We start from the raw sequence: 19,924 nt of genomic DNA, 5'->3' as shown, positions 1-19,924 counted from the left end.
CTTCTACATAGACCCTAATACTGAAAATATTTAAAGTTGTAATACTCGTTATCTAACAAAATTCTAAATATTTTTAAGTACATGATAAGAGTATATAAAAATTTATTATTTCTTATGCAATATTTTTCAGTCTTAAAATATATTTTAAACATTATATAATTCACAGTAACTAATTCACACTGACAAACTTGGTATTACATTTTCCCTTACCATGCTTAGCCTAAGATTTTCACACTAATAAGAGATTGCTTTAAATTTATAACATAAACTTTCTGTTCACTAATCACAAAGAGCAACTTAGTTGAAATGTTGCTTATAGAGTATAAATTATGATATAATCCTCAATTTAATGAATCTACATTTACTATAAATGTCAGTCAGTATATGAGAAAATACATGAACCAACACAATTTACACATTTCACACAATAAAAGGTCATACAATTATTTTTAAAAATAAAAATAAATAAAAAGTACAAAATCAAGACACCTCATGGTTACTCTTATATCCTAGGCCTTTATTTTTAAGTAAAACTGGAAATTATATTTGACATAGAATAATTGCCTTTTAAAAATTTGTCAAAAAGCAGCCTATGAACAAATGCTAACACCAAAATTCTGTCAGCTCCACCGCTACCACTGCCACCCTGCCAGTCACCCAATCTTAACTGGCATTGTCCCTAGACATGAAAGTTTCTCAGATTGCATAAGGAGATGCTATTTCTGTGCTTAACAATAATATGAGAGGCAAGTCTATATTAATAATATGAGCAGAGGTTTACTATTTTGTTGATTCAGTCATTCAATTCAATTCAGCTCATTTTTTTTCTTGGCTGTAAAAGTAGTCTTCATACTTTTAAACTGTTCAAAACAAACTTCTAAATCACAAACACACAGTTCCTGAAAGAATTTTTATTCTTACATTAAGCCTCATCTAGAAACTACAAATGTCAAAACTGTTTCTACACTGCTGAATCAGCGCAAGAATAAAGTTGCATTTTTTTCCTCATATACTTGAAGTATTCTAAAGATGTGTTGAATCTTTAAGTGTGTACATTTGGCATGATTTATAAAATATAATTTACCTTTTAAATCTTTCTAGTGTAATGAACTGACAAGTCATGTAATTTTCTGTTTCATAATTTAATGTCCCTGAAATACACACTTATCAATACTTTCAGAAAGCTAACTTTGCAAACAGAAATCTTAGCAAAGAGTAATTGAACTATTTACTTTTCTATAGAAACAGCAAGGTTTGTATAAACACTGGAAGTCCAGTTGAAATTTTTCAGTTATTCTGACTGGAAATAAACATGTATAGTTACTCCTGATCCTATGATAAAATTTTTTTGTGAGCAAGAATTGTATATTGTTATCAGAAAGACTTTTATCTTAGGTCATGTAAAAGTATATTACTGTTTATTGGTTTATTTGATAAATGTTTGTTGCTTCTTTAAATCCTAATAAGAAATTATGTGTTTTTTTGTTTTTTTTCTTGTTTTTGAATTATGGAGCCATTTCATTACGATTGATGTTCAATTCCCAGTCTCTTTGTCCCTTAATCATAATTACAGCCTAGTAAGTGGCTGGGAAAAGAGAAGCTGGAAGGTATCTTTTTAATGTCTTGGCATCTAAGAAGTGGTGGAAATAAAGAAAAACTTAAAATTAGGTAAAATAGGTATAGTGTTTCCTTAGCAAGTTTCTATCTTGTGGCCTTCTCTAAATTATTGATTGTCAGTTTCCTTTACTTATTCTGACTTCTGAGGACAGAAAAATATCCTACTAACCACCCTACCCAAATCTATACTACTGAAGATGTTTCTATTGTATGTATTTGTTGTATAACAAATTTTCTAAAGTATCTTGGTTTAAAACAATACATTTATAATCTCACAGTTCTTTAGAGTCAGGAATCTTGTTTTGCTCAGCACGGTGGTTCTGGCTCAGCGTCTCTCAGGAAATTGCACTCCAGTGTGGCAATTATCTCAGCGCTCAACTGGGGAAAGATTTCTTCCTTACTCACGCTGCTATTAGCTGACTTCAGGTCCTTGCTGGATTCTAGCTGAAAACGTCAGTTTTTTGACATGTGAGCACCTTAAAATACTTTAGCTTGATTTTCTCAGAACAAGTGAGTGACAGTGTAAGAGAAGGCACCCAAACCAGACGGTAGTCTTTTGTAACCTAATCAGAAATGACAGCCCATTACTTCTGTAATATTTTGTTTATTAGAAACAAGTCATTAAATCAGCTACCCTCAAGGGAAAAGAATTACATGAGAGTGTAAATACCGAGAGGTAGAGATTGTTAGGAGTAATCTTGGAGGCTGCCGACCATACCCATGTTCAAAAAAAAAAAAAAAAGAATTTTCGTTTCATTCCTCAATTAAATGCTATCTTAGAATTCAAATTAAAAATTGACCTTGTTTTTCTAGTTCCTGTATATGCTCTATCTAGGTTCTAGAAAATGATAGCATATGTTTGGCTTTCATTGTAGAGTGGGGAGAAGAGAAAAATATCAAAAGACAACAATATAAGTTCCGTGAAGAAAAAAAATAAGAGTGATAGAATAACATGATGTGCTGATGGAAAGAAACACTAATTATTTTGATTAGTTCCACAAGGTTTATATGAGAAAGTACTTTTAAGACGAGAACTGAATGATTATAAGGAATTAGCCTTATGTTTTCATAGGGGGTGTTGTCAGGAGTAGAATATTGCAGCAAGGGGAAGAATAAAGCAAAGATTTAAGGCATGAAAATCTTTGACAGGCAAATTATAGGAGTTTCCCAAGACTGATATAAAGTTAAGAGGATCAGATTTTCTAGAAACTTGTAGATCATGGTAAGGATTTAGAATTAGTAAAAGTGCAAATTAGTAGAAGTGGAAAGCCACTGGATATTCTGAGTGGTTGAATTTCTATCCATATCTTTATCTGTATCTATAACTGTATATATTTTATTGACCGAGTCTCTATCACTCAAGCTGGACTGCAGTGGCACAATTATAGCTCACTTCAGTCTCAACTCCTAGGCCTCAGTGATCCTCTTGCCTCAGCTTCCTGAGTGGCTAGGAATATAGTCACATACAACCATACCCAGCTATTTTTAATTTTTGTTAGAAATGGGGTCTTGCTATGTCATCCATGCTGGTCTTGCCTCAAGTGATCCACTCAACTCAGCCTCCCCAGTAGCTGAGATTACAGGCACAAGCCACCACTCTGGCTAATATCAATATATATTTTTAGAAGACCATTCTTGGACTGTGTGGAAATGTATAGAACAGGGGCAAATGTGGCCACAGAAGGTCATGTAGCTATATCAATATTCCACATAAAGGTCGAAGTTAGCTTGAACTAAGCAGTAAAGATAATGAGATACAGACGGATATAAAATACATTTTGAAGGTAAAGCAGGTAATCTTTACTAATAAATTAGATCTGAGAAAATATGGTGAACGTTTTTTCATATTTTAGCCTCTAACATGTTTGGACATATTTCTATAATTTTGTAATGTCCCAACTATGAATCTCCTTTGATTAAAAGGAATCTGAAAATTCATTTTCCTACACCCCCTTGGAGGTGAAAAACAAAGTTATAAACTAGATTATGCCTATCAGGCATACAGAAAACAGACTGGTACAAAGCAGCAAAACCTGAGACAGCAAGTATAAAAGTGTCATCCTAAAAGCAAGGAGAATGTGTGTCAAGAAGTAGGGAATGTTCAATTATATTCAATACTGCTGAGCTTTGAATACAAAGAGAGTGAACATGTGAATGTTCTTTGGTAACAAAAAAGTCACAAGAGACAAGTGGACAGGTGTAAGTGGAAGGCTGACTTGAGTAGCATATGGCATGGAAGAGATGTTAGGAAGAGGAAATAGTAATTATAAAGATATACATTTTAGATTACATTTTGCTATTATAGGATCAGGAAAAATCAATGGTAACCATGGGAAGATAAAGGTTTATAAAAGATTTTTGAAAAGATGAGTAATATTAAAATCATGTTTGTATGCTGATAGGAATGATCTAGAAAAGAAGAATATGCTGGTCATGCAAAAGAAAGAGGTTATATTCATTATGTACTTGTCAGCAACAATTTATTGAGTAATAACTATGTGCCAGGCACTGTTCTACAAATAGAAAATATGGAATTTACTTTCTATTTTTGGCTGGAAAAATAAACAAAGATTACTAAGTAAAATATATGGTGTATATTTATTAAAGAGAAAATAATGCCGGCAATTTTAAATAGAGTCGTCAGGTAAGATCTCACTGAGAAAATCAGTAAAGGCCTGAAAAAAATAGAAATTACATCATGTGGACATCTGAGAGAATAACTTTCCAGGAAGAGGGAGCAGCAAGTTTAAAACTCCTAATTCAATAACATGGTCAATATTTTTTAAAGTTAATTATTATTTTCAATTGTTATGGGTACATAATACGTTTATGAGGTAGATGTGATATTCTGTTAAGGCATAGCATGTGTGATAACCACATCAAGGAGAAACATTAAGAAGGCCAATGTGTCTGAGGTCAAGTAAATCAGAACAAGATCACAACATCAAAGAAGTAACAGGCCATGCAAGGTGGCTCATACCTGTAATCACAGTACTTTGGGAGGCTGAGACAGGAGGATCACTTGAATCAAGGAGTTTGAGGCTGCAGGGAGCCATCATCTGGCCTCTGCTCTCTAGCCTGGGTGGCAGGGTGAGACTTTGACTAAAAAAACTTTTAAAAAAGAAAACAAGATCTTTGGGGCTTGGTAGATTATTTAAGAACTTAGAATGAGCATTTGTGATAGATTTTTGGAATAAAAGCCCACTTGAAGTAAGCTCATGAAGGAATGGTAAGAGATACACAGGAGACAGGGAAAAAAGAAAAAAGGCTACTCTTTGAAGAAGTGCTGCTTACAGAGATGGGGAAAATGTAATGAGAACTGGAAAATAATATGAAATCAGTATGAGTTTTTTAATGGAAGAAATATCAAAATATGTGTATGCTATTAGGAATGGCCTGGTAGACCAAAGTCTTTTTCCTATTTCTCTGATCATATCCTGTCAGGCTCCTTTTCTGTCTCCTCTATCAACTACTTTTTTATTAAATTTTTTAATTTTTAATTTTTGCTGGGACATCGTAGGTGTAGTTTTATGGGGTATATGAGACATTTTGATACAGGCATGCAATGTGGCATAAGCATTTTATGGGAAATGGAGTATCTGTCCCCTCGGGTATTTGCCCTTTGAGTTAGAAGCAATCCAATTACAATTCTTAAGTTATTTTAAAATGTACAGTTAAGTTATTACTGATTATAATCATCCTATTGTGCTATCAAATAGTAGGCCTTATTCATTCTTTCTATTTCAGGTCCCCATTAACCATTCCCACCTCCCTGGCTCCCAGACCCCTGCTACTCCTCCCAACTTCTGGTAATGATCCTTCTACACTCTACGACGTCCATGAGTTTTGTTTCTTTTTCTTTCTTTTTTTTTTTTTAGATCTCAAAAATAATTGAGAACATGTCTTTCTGTGCTTGACTTATTTCACTTAACATAGGTAGGAATGTAAATTTGTACAACCATTATGGAGAACAGTTAGGAGATGCCTCAAAAAATTAAAAATTAAAATAGTATATGATTCAACTACTTAACTTCTAAAGTGGCCCGAGACCTTTAGAATCATATACTACTTTAATTTTTAATTTTTTGAGGCACTCTGTTCTTTTTACTAACTTTTTAGGTGACGTGATCCGAACTTAAGGTGTCCATATGTTAATGGCTCCCAAATGTCTATCTCCAGCCCTAATTCTTCCCTGAACTCTAGACTCATATACGCAATTTTGTTTTTAACAATACTTCTTGGCTGTTTAAACAATTTCCTTAAACATAACATTTCAAATACTGAACATCTAATCCATTCCCATCCCCATCATTTAAGTGAGTAATTATTGAATCCTTTTGCCTCCTTAGACATTTGAAGTTTTTATTTCACAATCTCATCCAGTGCACCGCGGGATGAACTCCAGCAGCTTCTTACCACTTCCTTTGCTCCTCTTGGTCAAAACCACAGTCTCTCATTGAAATTATCACAATAACTTTCATCTGGGAACCCTTTATTTGCTCTTACCTCTTTGTAGTCTAACCTCAACCAATAGCCATATATAATCATATTAAGACATAAGGCATATAATTTTACTCCTCTTTGCAAAACTTTTATTCAGAATAAAACTCAAATAAGTTTCAAAAGCCTGAAAGACCTTACATGCTCTAGAACCCTACTATCATTCTTTTTTTTTTTTTTTTTTTGAGACGGAGTTTCACTCTTGTTACCCAGGCTAGAGTGCAATGGCGCGATCTCGGCTCACCGCAACCTCCGCCTCCTAGGTTCAGGCAATTCTCCTGCCTCAGCCTCCTGAGTAGCTGGGATTACAGGTGCGCGCTACCATGCCCAGCTAATTTTTTGTATTTTTAGTAGAGACGGGTTTTCACCATGTTGACCAGGATGGTCTCGATCTCTTGACCTCGTGATCCACCCGCCTTGGCCTCCCAAAGTGCTGGGATTACAGGCGTGAGCCACCGCACCTGGCCTAGAACCCTACTATCATTCTATCCTATCTCCTACTGCTCTTCTTTTCACCCACACTCATCTCCTTGCTAATGTTGAAACAGTTCACATGTCCATACAACACAGGACCTTTACACTTTGCTGTTGTTCTTTTTTTTTCCAGATTTATGTATGGCTTATTTCTATGTCTCCTGTATCTCATTGCAAATGCCACCTTACTAGAGATGCAGCTCTGACTACCCTACATAGAATAGTAATTCTTCTTCTCTTAGCATTACAGTTTCTCCTGCTTCATTATTTTTTTTATAGCACTGGTCACCATACAAGCCACTATATATTTACCTTTTTGTTGTTGTTATTAATTCTCCCTCATTGAAATGCAGATTCTTTTTTTCCCCTGTTCAAGTTACATTCCCAGTGGATAGACTAAAGCCTGACTTATGATAAGAAGTCAACAAATAATTGATGAATAAATGAATAAATTTCTCAGAACACTCTCTTGATAACCTTGTCTTAGCTGAAAATTGGCCTCACAAAGGGCTTGTTGATAAATGAAATTACATTTATAGGTAGATGTCGTTCTTGAATTATCTGCTGCATTTGGCACTAGTTTTCATTTTTCACTCTTGAAAGTCAAGAATGACTTTGAAGACTCTTTCCCATGCTCTTGGTGTTCCTCAGAACTTTCTCTTCCCCAACATTTTCAATTTCCTTTGAGGGATCATCTTTCTCAGCTAGTCTTTTGAATGTTTATCCCATTTTTCACTGTTCTAGTTTTAACTATAATAATTTCCTACTTTGCTTAAGTAAACTCTTTTATTCTCACAGTCTCAACAATGTTATATTTCTATATGTTTATATTTTCTCCAAAATATTTTAAAAAAATAACTCCAATTTGGCTTGTGAAAGTGCTTTTCAATTGTTAGGCATGAGCCTCAGAAATCAAGATTGTAGGAAATAAGACTCTGAAAGCTCCATTTTAACAAGATCTCCTGGTGCTTTGATGTTCACTAGGATATAAGAACCACTGATCTTTATCTTCATATCTGACCTCTTATTAGAGATTCGAACTCAAATATCCAACTGTTTATCTGATATTTCTAACAGTATGTCCCTAAAACAGTTGAAATTACACATGTGTAATGTTGAACTCATTATCTCGTCTACCACTGAAATCTCTCTTCCTCTTAAACCCTTATCTTCAGAAAGCCAATTTTCAAAGAGGGGTATTACATAATGATAAAGGATTAATATTTCAAGAAGACATAGTAATCCTTAATGTATATGTACATAAGAACAGAGCATGAATACATGAGGCAAAACAGATATGACTGTAAAGAGAAATAGATGAATCCACTGTTACAGCTGCAAACATTTAACATTCCTCTATCAGAAGTGGACATATCCCCAGCAGCCACACAATCACTAATTCCACAGTTGAAATAGAAATTGGTAGATATCAAAACTCAACAGCACTGTCAATCTACTACATATAATTGACATCTATAGACTACATCATCAAACAATAGCAGATGACCCATTATTTTCAAGCTCACATAGGACATTCACCAAAATAGATCACATTTTGGGCCAACAAAATACATCACAACAATTTAAAACAAATAGAAATCATACAATGTCTGCTCTCAGACCACAATGTAATTAAACTAAAAATTAGCAACAGAAATATAGCTACAAGATCTCCCAGTACATGGAGACTAAATAAAATACTTCAAAATAATGCATGGGCCAAAGAAGAAATCTCAGGATAAATTAGAATATATTTTGAACTAAATAAAAATAAAAATATGACATATTAAAATTTGTGGGATGCGGTTAAGAAAGCAATGTTAGGGGAGAAACTTACAAGATTTGGGGCATATATTAGAAATGAAGAAAGCTCTTAAATCAGTCATCTAAGCTTCCACATCAGGAAACAAAAAAACAAAAAGAACAAACTAGTTTAAAGCAAGAAGAAGAAATAATAAATATTAGAGCAGAAATGAATTGAATCGAAAATAAGAAATCTTCAGAGAAAATCAACAAAACCAAAAAGCTTGATCTTTGAAAAGATCAACAAAATCAATACACTTTTTCTTAGGCTAACAAGGGAAAAAAAAGAAAAACAGAAAAAATACAAATCTTTAATATTAGAAATAAAAGTGGGAATATCACTACAGTTACCATGGACAATAAAAGAATAATAAAGAATATTATGAAAAACTCTATGCCCACAAACTTGAATAAAAGATTTTATTAAATCCACAAACTATAAGGAACTTAAACAAATTTACGAGCAAAACACAAACAACCCCATTAAAAAGCTGGCAGAGAACATAGGCCAAAGAAGATGTTTATGTGACCAAAAAGCGTCTGAAAACATGCTCAACATCACTAATCATTAGAGCACTGCAAATAGAAACCACAATGAGATACCATCTCACATCAGTTAGGGTGACTATTATTAACGTTAAAAAGTCAAAAAATAACAGGTGCTGATGAGGTTATAGAGAAGTTGGAAGACTTATTAACTGCCAGTGGGAATGCAAACTATTAGTTACTGTGAAAAGCAGTTTGGTGATTTTTCAAAGAACATAAAGCAGAATTACCATTTAACTCAGCAATTCCATAGTATACATTCCCAAAGGAAAATAATTATTATTCTACCATGAAGACACATGCATGCATATATTTATCACAGCACTATTCACAATAGCAAAGACAGAATCAACATGAATGTCTATTACTGTTAGACTGGATAAAGAAAATGTGGTACATATAAACCGTGAAATACCACACAGCCATAAAAAGAATGATATTCTGTCTTTTGAAGTGACTTGGATGGAGCTGGAGACTATTATCCTAAGACAACTAACACAAAACAGAAAACCAAATGCCGCATGTTCTCACTTATAAGTGGAGGCTAAACATTGAGTACATATAGGTAAAGAGAAGGGAACAGACACCAGGGCCTCAGGGTGGAGTCTAGGAAGAGGCTAAGGATTGAAAAACTGCCTATTAAATACTATGCTTATCACTTGTGTGATGAAATAATTTGTACAGCAAACCCCCATGACACACAGTTTACCTATATAGCAAACCTGCACGTGCAAACCTGAACCTAAAATAGGTTTTTAATAAAGAATAATAAAAGAACATTATAAACGACTTCGTGCCCACAAATTTAATTAAATGGAACAATTCTTTTAAGACACATACTTCCAAAATGCACTAAAGAAAAACTAGATAATCTTGATAGACATACTTATTTTAAAAATTGAATCAATAATTAATAACTTTCTAAAACAAAAAGCACCAGACCAGATGGATTCACTAGTAAATTTTTACGTGTGTTTAAGAAGACATAATATTAATTCTCTACAATCTCTTTTAAAAGATAGTGATCTAGGAGTTTAAAAGAAATTATTTAGGTAGATAGTGAGGGTAAGGAAGCCCTCGGTAAGATTTCCCTTTTAATGAAAAGCAGCCCCAAATCATTTTTTTCTAACTAAGAGCAGCGCGTAACATCCAGCTGCAGGCGCAAACAAGGGGAAGTTTGCACAGGTGAATGCCGGCAGTTGTGCCAATAGGAAAAAATGCTACCTGGAACTAGTCATGATCAAAACGGTGGCTCTATCTTCTCTTTGCCAGCCATGTGTACAATAAGGAGCAGACAAGATGACCTTGGCCAAATGGAAAGCCCATTTGCTTAATAAGATTAAGGTGGACGGACCAGCTTTCCCCCGTGCTATGTAAATGTCACAACTTTTCAATCTGTAGGACCTATGTAAATCAGACACTGCCTCTTCAAGCCTGCCTATAAAAATCTGCTGTAGTCCGATGCTTTTCCCTTTTTTTGGACATGCCTGTCTTGAAAAAGAGAGAACTGCTCACTTCTCGTCTTTCTTCTGCCTATTAAACGTTCTGCATCTTAACCCACTCTGTGTGTGTGTGTCAGTGTTGTTAATCTCAGCACGAGATGACAAACCCTGGGTATTTACCCCAGACAATGATGCTGCTTCATCAGAGCAGAGGGAATACTTCATAACTCATTCTATAAGTCCAAAACCAAGCAGAGACATTATTAGAAAACTACAGACCTGAGTCTTTCACGAACATCAATACAAAAATCTTTATCAAGCAAAATCAAATCCAACAATGGGAAAACTAATTATACACCACCACCAAGTGGGATTTATCTCAGGTATGCAAGACTAGCTCCACGTTGGAAAATCAAGTAATGTAATCCATTACATCAACCAGCTAAAGAACAAGAATCATAGTATCTTAACAGATGCAGGGAAAAAAGGATTTGTCAAAATCCAACACCTAATGAAGATAAACTCTCAGTACGCTAGGAAAATTGAAAGCTTTGTAAATTTGATAAAGAATATCTACAAAATACCTACAGATAACATCCTATATAATGGTGAGAAACTTGAAACTTCCCTGACAAGATCAGGACAAGGCAAAGATTGTCCTCTCACTGCATTTCTATATTGTCCGAGAAGAAGGACAGTCTTGTCATGCAAGAAGACAAGAAAAGGAAAGAAATGTTATACAGATTGGAAAAGAGGAAATAACTCTCTATTTGTTTGAAAATAACATGATCGTCTATGTACAAAATCTAAAAGAAAAAGAGAAAAATGTAAATTTCTGGAACTAAAAAGCAACTAGAACAAGGTTGCAAGATACAAGATTAATATATGAAAGCTAATCGCTTTCTTTACACCAACAGGTAATAACTGGAATTTGAAATGATAGGTAGTTTTCTCCAAAATATACATAGAACTTTAAAACTGAACATTAAGCAAATGAATAAGCCAATAAGAAAATGAGCAAAAGGCAGCTTCAACTGGTGTAGTGCAGCTTTAGCCTATTTGTGGTCTTCCCTGTTGATTCTGGTTGAATATTAACTGATGTAGATGGTCACTAATTTTCTTTGTTTTATATTTCCTATGCCCTACTCAGTGACTGGCAAATAATATACACTCAATAAATTTAAAATTAATAAAAATGTAAGAGTGAATTAATTTTGGTACAGCATAGACATCTTTCAGGAACTAGACCACCAACAGCCCTTGGAGAAAAGTATGTACTACACAGGCCAGTACCACTGTGAATATATATATGCTTTCTAACTCTGATGAAGTGCTAAAAATTGCTTGCAAAATTTTTAACTGTCTCCTAACTGCTTCCTCTCCTATTCTGCTTAATAAAAATTTACTTCATCTTTCTTATGCTTTTTAATAGTCCGTGACACTTATTTTTAACATATAATTTAGTCTTCTCTTTCACAGACACAGACAACACACACACACAGAGAACTCTGAGCATGAAATGTCATATCTAAAAATATATAATTACATACTCAACTGTACTTCTTTGCCTTGATTTTCAAAGAAAGAAGTTTCTCTCTTTCAGTAGGAAGTAATGTTTGTCGACACCACATCTGACACCAAATGTTTGCTTTTTCCATAACAAGAAATTCTCGAATTCTGTAGCACCAGCTAGACTTCCAACAATTCTATTTGATTCTAATACTATCTACGAATTCAGCTGATTGCAAATTTGAGGGTTCCCGTTGTTTTCATATATGTTCATTAATTATCTAGAATAACTCACAGAATTCATAAAAAACATTATCTATGTTTACTCTTTTATTACAAATGTTTCAACTCAGAAACAGACACATGGATGAGATGCACAGGACAAGGTATAAGGACAGAGGGAGGGATTGTGGCTGTTGCTTCTACGCCCTCTGAAGGCGCACTGCCCTTCCCGCACTTGCAGGTTTTCACCAACCCAACAGCTCCCAGGATCCTTTGCCCTGTTGAAATAAAGGTTTCATTATATAAACATGATTGATTAATCCTTGGCCATTGGTGATTGAACTCAGCCTCCACTCCCTCTCCCCTCCCTGGAGGTTAGGGTATTGTGCTAAAAGTCCAAGCCCTTTAATCTTGAATTCGTCTTTTTGATGACTAGATCCCAACCTGAAGCTATCTAGGGTAACTTCTTGAATCTCATTAAAATAAAAAAGAAAGCAAATTCCCAGGGTTCTAGAAATTCTGTGCCAGAAAATTGAGACAAACACTGAATATTTATTTTTTGTTAAACCACACAGTCTAACCCTATATTACACACCTCTTCTTAAATTACATACTCCTGTATGTAAAATATTCTCAATTGTATCTGTTCTGATTTTTTCTGATAATTTTTTTTACCAAAATTATGATTCATAAAGTATTTACTATAAAAGTCACCCCATATTGCCATCTAACCATTATTGCCCTATCCTCTTTTATCCTATCAGCATAAGCTTCTAAAAGGAATAGCCCACATTTACTCTTTTTACTTGTCTACCCAATGCATTGCTCAGTACTTTCCATTCCTATAGTTCCACTGAACACTGAACTCTCTCTTATTTAAATCAAAATCAACCTCTCAGTATGATGGACTTATCTCAAGGAACACACAGTTAATAATAGGGAGAAAAAAAAAAAAAAAAAAAAAAAAAAAAAAAAAAAACCTCTTTTCAAAAACAAACCAAAACCAAAACTAAAGAAACTACCTCCTGTGCAGTTTCTTAATACAGTATTTAACCCAACTCTACGCTTGAAAAGGATGTGTGTGTAGTCGTATTAGTATGTGATGGCAGGTATGCAAATAGAGAGCTTTTGGATTAAGAACAAATGTACTCTTAGTACCATTTCATTTATTTTTATATCTTTCTTAGAAGTGATGAACTATCTTTATCACAGCACCTCTTGCTCTAAAAAATAATATCATGGATACTTAGAGATTTGAAATCTGCCTCACTTAAAAGCAGGAATGATTCACGTTCTATCAGTGATCTCAAGTACTCTGATTTCTAGATCATGCCATTTACTGAATTTCCACATTTGTATCTGCTTCTAATAATGGGAAACTTCCTAGAATGTTATTGAAAACACCACCCATCCCCAAAGTCAAATCTTCCTTCTCATCTTTGCAGTAAAATGACTGATTAAGGAATCATGGAAACCCAGGTTAAGAATAGGGGACGAAAATTTGAAAGTGATGACAGTTTACCCATTAGTTAAAGAGACACAGTATTTGTGAGCAAAGGTATTAGCCAAAATTAGGTTCAGATAATTAATTCATATGAAATACTAAATACATCTTAACATATCAAGGGAACAGAGAAGCAAAGTATTTGATGGAAATTCCAGCTATAAACATTAAAGATGTCTACAAATTTTATTCCTAGTCGTTTTCCATTTACAGATAATCCACAAGTTAAGAAGAGGTTATGTCACAGTAAATCCACTGTAATTTGAAAATATCAAAGTCAAAAATGCAATTAATACACCCAACCTACTAAACATCATAGGTCAGCGTAGCTTACATTAAACATGATCAGATTAGCTTGGACTTGGGCAAAATCACCTGGCAACACACTACAGAAGGTTTTGATGTAAGGTAGAGGCGAAATGTCTCTGGACTAAAAGGTTTTCTTTGTTTTTCTTTTGCTTTTAATGTTTAAAATTATTCTGCTTCTTTATGGTCTAAAACTTTAATGGTCATTGTTTCAAACAATCTCTAGAAGAAATTGTTCGTCTATTTTTAATTTTGCCTACATGGTTTTTTGTTTGACTTACATGTGTCATCTTGGGTAATTCAAAGACAGTTTGACTTCTTAGCAGTATTACCATTACTACAAACTCAACCCTTCACTCTTCACCAAACTGGATTAATTGTTGCAATGAAAACTCAGAAAAATACAGAGTTCTTTGGGGGGAAAATGCACACATGTAGTTACTAGAAGCACTTTTTAGCATTTACTGGATTCTTGAATATTTAAGGTTAATATGTACTGAGGTCTTTGGATCCTGACCTGAAACTACATTTTCTTATCAACATAAGTTTTGGTGGGAACAAACCACATTCAAATTATAGGAGTTTACTTTTCACTCTATTAATTGTGTCCTTTGATGAAGGAAAGTTTTTGATTTTGATGAAGTCCAATTTATCTATTCCTTCTTTTTTGTTGTTTGTATTTTTTATGTCACATATGTAAAATCATTGCCAAGCTCAACGTCCTGAATTTTTTTATCCTTATTTTCTTCTAACAGATTTATATTTCAGCTCTTATGTTTAAGTCTTTGATACATTTTGAGTTAAATTTTGTACATGATGTAATCCAACTTTTGCATGTAGATAAAAGTTTTCCTAAGCAAAATTGTTAAAAAGACTGCTTTTCCCATTGAATGACTTTGGCACACTTGTAAAAAATAACTAGATTATGTATTCAGGGGTTGATTTCTGGACTGTCCATTATAGTCCATTAGTATTTATGCCAATATCACACTGTTTTGATTACTGTAGTTTTGTAATAAATTTTGAAATTAAGGAGCATAAGATCTACAAGTGTTTTCTTTCTCAAGATTGTTTTGTCTATTCATGTCCCTTGAGATTTCATGTGAGCTTTAGAATGTATTTTTCTATTTCTACAAAAAAAATTTTGATAGGCATTTTCACTAAATCCCTAACTTATTTTATGTAGTATTGACAGTTTAACATTATTCTAATCAATGAAGATGGATTTCCATTATTTATGTCTTCTTTAATTTCTGTCATCTTTATTTCATAGTTTTTAGTGTACATGTTTTTACCTGTTTGGTTACATTTATTTCTAAGTAAGTGAAATTGTTATTCATATTTCCTTTTCAGATTGTTCATTGTTAGTGTAAAATGAAATGCAGCTAAATTTCATGTATTGATTTTGTATTCTGCAACATTGCTGAATTTAAATTAGAACTGAGCCCTACCAGTGTTTTGCCACATTTCTAGGATTTTCTATGTGTAAGATCATGTATTTTAAAAGAAATAATTTTAGTTTTCCTTTCCCAATGTCACTGTATTTCATTTATTTATTTTTTGACTAATTTATCTGATGCAGAGTCTATTGTATTAAATAGAGGGATGAAAGTGGGCGTCCTTACATTATTTGATTCTAAGTTTCTTTTTAAATTATAAACACAGAAACAAAAATGCTAAATGTATTTGTTTGATTTATGTAATTGAATTTTATATTCTAAAGGTATATATTTTATGTTTATTTCAATTTGCAAAATAATTATAATTATCTTTATTGTGGAGATTTGGGATCAGTTAATCAAATGATTGCTCAATTCTCTATTTTTACTTCTCTCAGTAGCAGTGGTATAACGGAAGGAGTTTGCCGAATGCTCATTAGGTTACAAACAGACTGGTAATTTAACAATTGACTGCCAATAGAACAATAAAGCTACACAGGCTTTATTGTCTTGACACAGCACACAATTTTTGACTGAAGCAATAGAGTTTTTTTAAATCATTTTTCTGAAAAACTTGTTTTCAATATAATGTTTGTGTAGCTCTGCAGGAATAGACATAATCTGCTAAGAGGCATTCATAAAAATAAATAATGGGGGATTTCCCTTCAACCTCCATACACACTTTCTTTGAAAAGCAGTGACCATAACTGCATTTGGCTTTTTAAGTTGGCACTGTTTTCCTTTTTTGGCAAACGAAACTCAGTTTTTCAAACAAGCCAGCCTTCGTTGTCTAATCCTAAATATAGGGGCAGCTTTATCACTTACATTTGGCATGGAAGGCTATACAAATCTATTTGGCTGATTTAATTCACTGAAAGAGGTAATTTTCTAAATAACTTCTATTGGCCTAAAGGAGGTAAGTAGCTGCCAGGTGGCTAGTTTATTCTCATTGGCACAATCATATCAGGACATAAATGGGATCCTTACTCTGGGTTTCTAGACACACAAACAAACAGAACATGCAACTAAACAGAGGGATTTGTACTCTTTCTGTATTGGTAGGATTCTCTTAACCTTTGCTATATATATTTTGATATATATGTGACCCTTGAACAACACAGGTTTGAACTGCAAGGGTTCACTTATACACAAATTATTTTAAATCAATATCTTTATTTATTAGGGTAGATATGTAGCGAATGCATGAAATACACATAAATGCTAGTCTATTTATACGTTAACGACTTATGTTATCGGCAAGGCTTTCAGTCAATAGAAGGCTATAGTAGTTAAGTCTCGGGAGTCACAAGTTAAGCATAAATTGTCAACTGCATGAGAATCGACATCCAACCCCAACATATCCAATGGTCAACTATATATTAATATATACAAATGTATAGTGTATGTATCATAATATTTATGTTGTATTAATGATTAGGATTTTTAAATGTTTGTATTTTGAAATATAACATATACACATAAAAATGAATAAAATTCCTCCCTTCCTTTCTTCCTTCCTGCCTTTTTTCCTTCCTTCCTTCCCTCCTTCCTTAAGTTTTACAAGGTGTTTATCAGTTGCAAAGACTGTCACAGATACAATTCTGGGGTTTGTTGATCACCTTTTTATTTTTACATTCTTGAATTGTAATCTTATATTGTTTCCTTGAAGATAACTTCTCTTAATTTGCTCCTTTTAAAGCTTATTGAGAAGGAAGCTTAGATCATTGATTTTTAGATGTTCTTTTTTAAGATTTCAATTTAAGCCTATAAATTTTCCACAATTTTCATTCTGATTTTTCTTTTATTTAGGGTTACATACAAGTATCTCAGTTCTACACATCTAGTGACTCATGTTTGTATATAGATATAGAGATGAAAAATTATATGTTTATGTCTAGCAGAAATATATCATGATCAAAGAATAGTCTGAATATAATTTCAATTTTTGTAAATGTCATGGAGTCTGAAGTTGCTGATCACAAAACTTAAGTCAATTAGGACAAATTTTTAGGTAAACTCTTGAAATCTGTCACAGTTTCACTATTCTTTTCTGTTTCCGTAACCATTAGTCAGGAGCGATAAACTTTCTTTTCTTGTTTTCAGTGCTGTCACGTTTCAAGGTTTTATTATGGACTGCATTAAAAATTTGAAATTTTAAATGTTTCTAGTGAATTATGTCTCTTCTTTAAGGAGGCATATATTCCAATGCCTTGCTATGCATTCTATATTAAAGTTTACTTTTTCAGCATAGTTACACTAGTATTCTTTGGCTAATAGTTTCATGTTCTAAATTTTACTACCCATTTATTTCAATATTTCTATATTCTTTGATTTATCATATATCTTCTGTACTTTTTTTCTAATTTAGTTTGAGAATTTTTGTTTCTAATTGGACAACTTGGTCCAGCTAATTTAACATAATCACCAATAAACTAAAATAAATCTACTATTACACTATTTGCTTTTTATGTTTCACTTTCTCTCCTTTTTTTGTCTGATTTAATATTAATTGTTTTTATATTATTTCATTTTTCCCTTCATTAAATTATCAGTGGTGAAACCTTTTATTAATCTTTCAGTATCCTAAAAATTATAAATATGCATTACTAATTTATCAATGTCAGTAGATAATGTTATCTGATAATTTTAAGTTTGTTTAAGATCAAACTTGGACATTAATACTCTTCAAATGCATTTAACCTCCTACTGCTTTTTGTGGTCTATTCTATTTTTTAATTTTCACAAGATATGTTTATTGTTTCATGTACTCAATTCTTATTTAGATGTATTTGTATTTTTTATGTATTTTTTATTGCTTTTAAAGTTTGCCTGTAACTCTGGATTTTTATTTTGAATCATTTTCCTGCTAATTGAAGAACTTCATTTTGCATTTCCTTTATAATAGTACTGGTAAAGAATTTTTTAAAATATTTTTCTTGTCTGAGATTGTTTTTATTTCACTTTTATTCTAAAGTATTTTTTTTTTTTTTTTTACTAAAGACTTACAGGTCCTACGTTGCTCTCTTTCAGAACTTCAAATCTATCACTTTATCCTCCACTGACTTAAATTACTTCTACGAATAGTTAGCTCCAGGTTAGTTGCTGTTCCTTTAACACCAATCTGTATTGTATCTCTAGCTGCTTTTTATTCTCTCTTTCTCTCTCTGTCAATCTCTCTCTGTCTCTGTCTCTCTCCCTCCTTCCGCACTCAGAAATTTCACTGTGTGAACCTAAGTGTGGGTTTTTTTTTCGCTTTTTATTTACTTATTTATTGCATTCTAAAAGTCTCTGTGATTGGTTGATTTGTTTGTTGGGTCATTTTTGGAAAATTTGCAGAAATTGTATCTCTCAATATTGCTTCTTCCTCATTCTTTCTTTCTTCCCTTACTGGGAATCCTTACACATGTTTTTGATCTTCTCACTTTGTTTTTTTGTCTCTTAAATACTGCCCTGTGTTTAATATACTTTATCTCCTCGTTTCATTCTGGAAATTTTCTTGTGATCTATTTCAAATTAATGAAATCTTTCTTTAGCTGTGTCTATTTTGTGGTTGAGCCAGGCTATTAAACTCCTCATGTATGTTCTTATTTTTTTAAGTTCTAGAATATTTATTTAAAAAATGTAAATTCTTGTGCTCTGCCAAATATTCCATTCTTATCATTTATCTCCCTGAATATAACAAGCAAAGATGTTTAAACTCTCAAACACAGTATTAGAGGTAACTAGGAATCTGGGATTACCTTAAATTAGTTTCTGGCTTGAAATAATTTAAAATTAGACATCAATGTGTGGGAGAACTGCACTGCTTGTTGTTTACTTAAGTTTTCTCCCTAGACTTGAGGGATTTTCAAAAGCATTGCTCAGCTTCTCAAACACTAAGCTACTTTTAAGAATCAGCTTAAGCTAGTTGAGAAAAATTAGCACAAAATAACAACCATCTTTGGATTTCTACCTTCAAATACTGACCTTGTAATTTTTTACAGCTTTATCAGCTCCGCAATGCCTTTAGGCTATTGGTTTTTAACTTTATCCAGCTTTTTACGATATCTTCAATATGAATTTTGGTCCAAATTATCAAATTACTGCCAATTTAAAAATTACAAATCTGAATAATCTGTTTTTTTTAAATCTCTAAGGAATACTGACAAGGCAAAATGTCTTCACATGTCTATATAATTTTCAAATGATACATTTCTAAAATATTTTTAAAATTCTGCAGAGCATGAATTATAATTTTTAAAATTATAATACATGAGCACAAAAATATCCACGTCCATAGAATTGTGTCATATCATTTTTTTTATTGCATTTTAGGTTTTTGGGTACATGTGAAGAACATGCAAGATTGTTGCATATAACACTAAATACTGTTCTTGAACATGCATGTCTCTTTCGTCACTGTCATACTGACACATCGGATAGTGCCTTGTATATAGTAACTACTTAATACATCTTACAAATTTAAGGTATTTGATGGAAGTATAAGAATTATCATTACAATCTTTTGTGGCTATTTTTAACAGCCAATTTTAACCTTTAGCCTTCTTAAAAATGCATATAAA

The 19,924-nt window shown here is 32.9% G+C and overlaps 1 long non-coding RNA gene across 2 annotated transcripts in view; it reads right to left on the bottom strand.

Annotated features, from left to right (window-relative positions):
- LOC105713608 (uncharacterized) overlaps positions 1–19,924 on the bottom strand; it is a 77,305-nt gene that overhangs the window by 44,553 nt on the left and 12,828 nt on the right. Inside the window, exon 3 of one of the 2 annotated variants that reach the window (XR_001106595.2) lies at positions 12,223–12,391. The exons of the other annotated variant lie outside the window; for it this stretch is intronic. This is a non-coding gene — a long non-coding RNA (uncharacterized LOC105713608). Of the gene's footprint in view, positions 1–12,222; positions 12,392–19,924 lie in introns of those variants that run through there. 2 annotated transcript variants of the gene reach the window in all.

Source organism: Aotus nancymaae, unplaced genomic scaffold (assembly GCF_030222135.1).
Source record: "Aotus nancymaae isolate 86718 unplaced genomic scaffold, 86718_ANA_hifiasm-v0.15.2.pri h1tg000019l, whole genome shotgun sequence".
Lineage (NCBI taxonomy): Eukaryota > Metazoa > Chordata > Mammalia > Primates > Aotidae > Aotus > Aotus nancymaae.
Note: the sequence above shows the minus strand (reverse complement) of the source record. Positions and strands in the feature narration are given on the sequence as shown.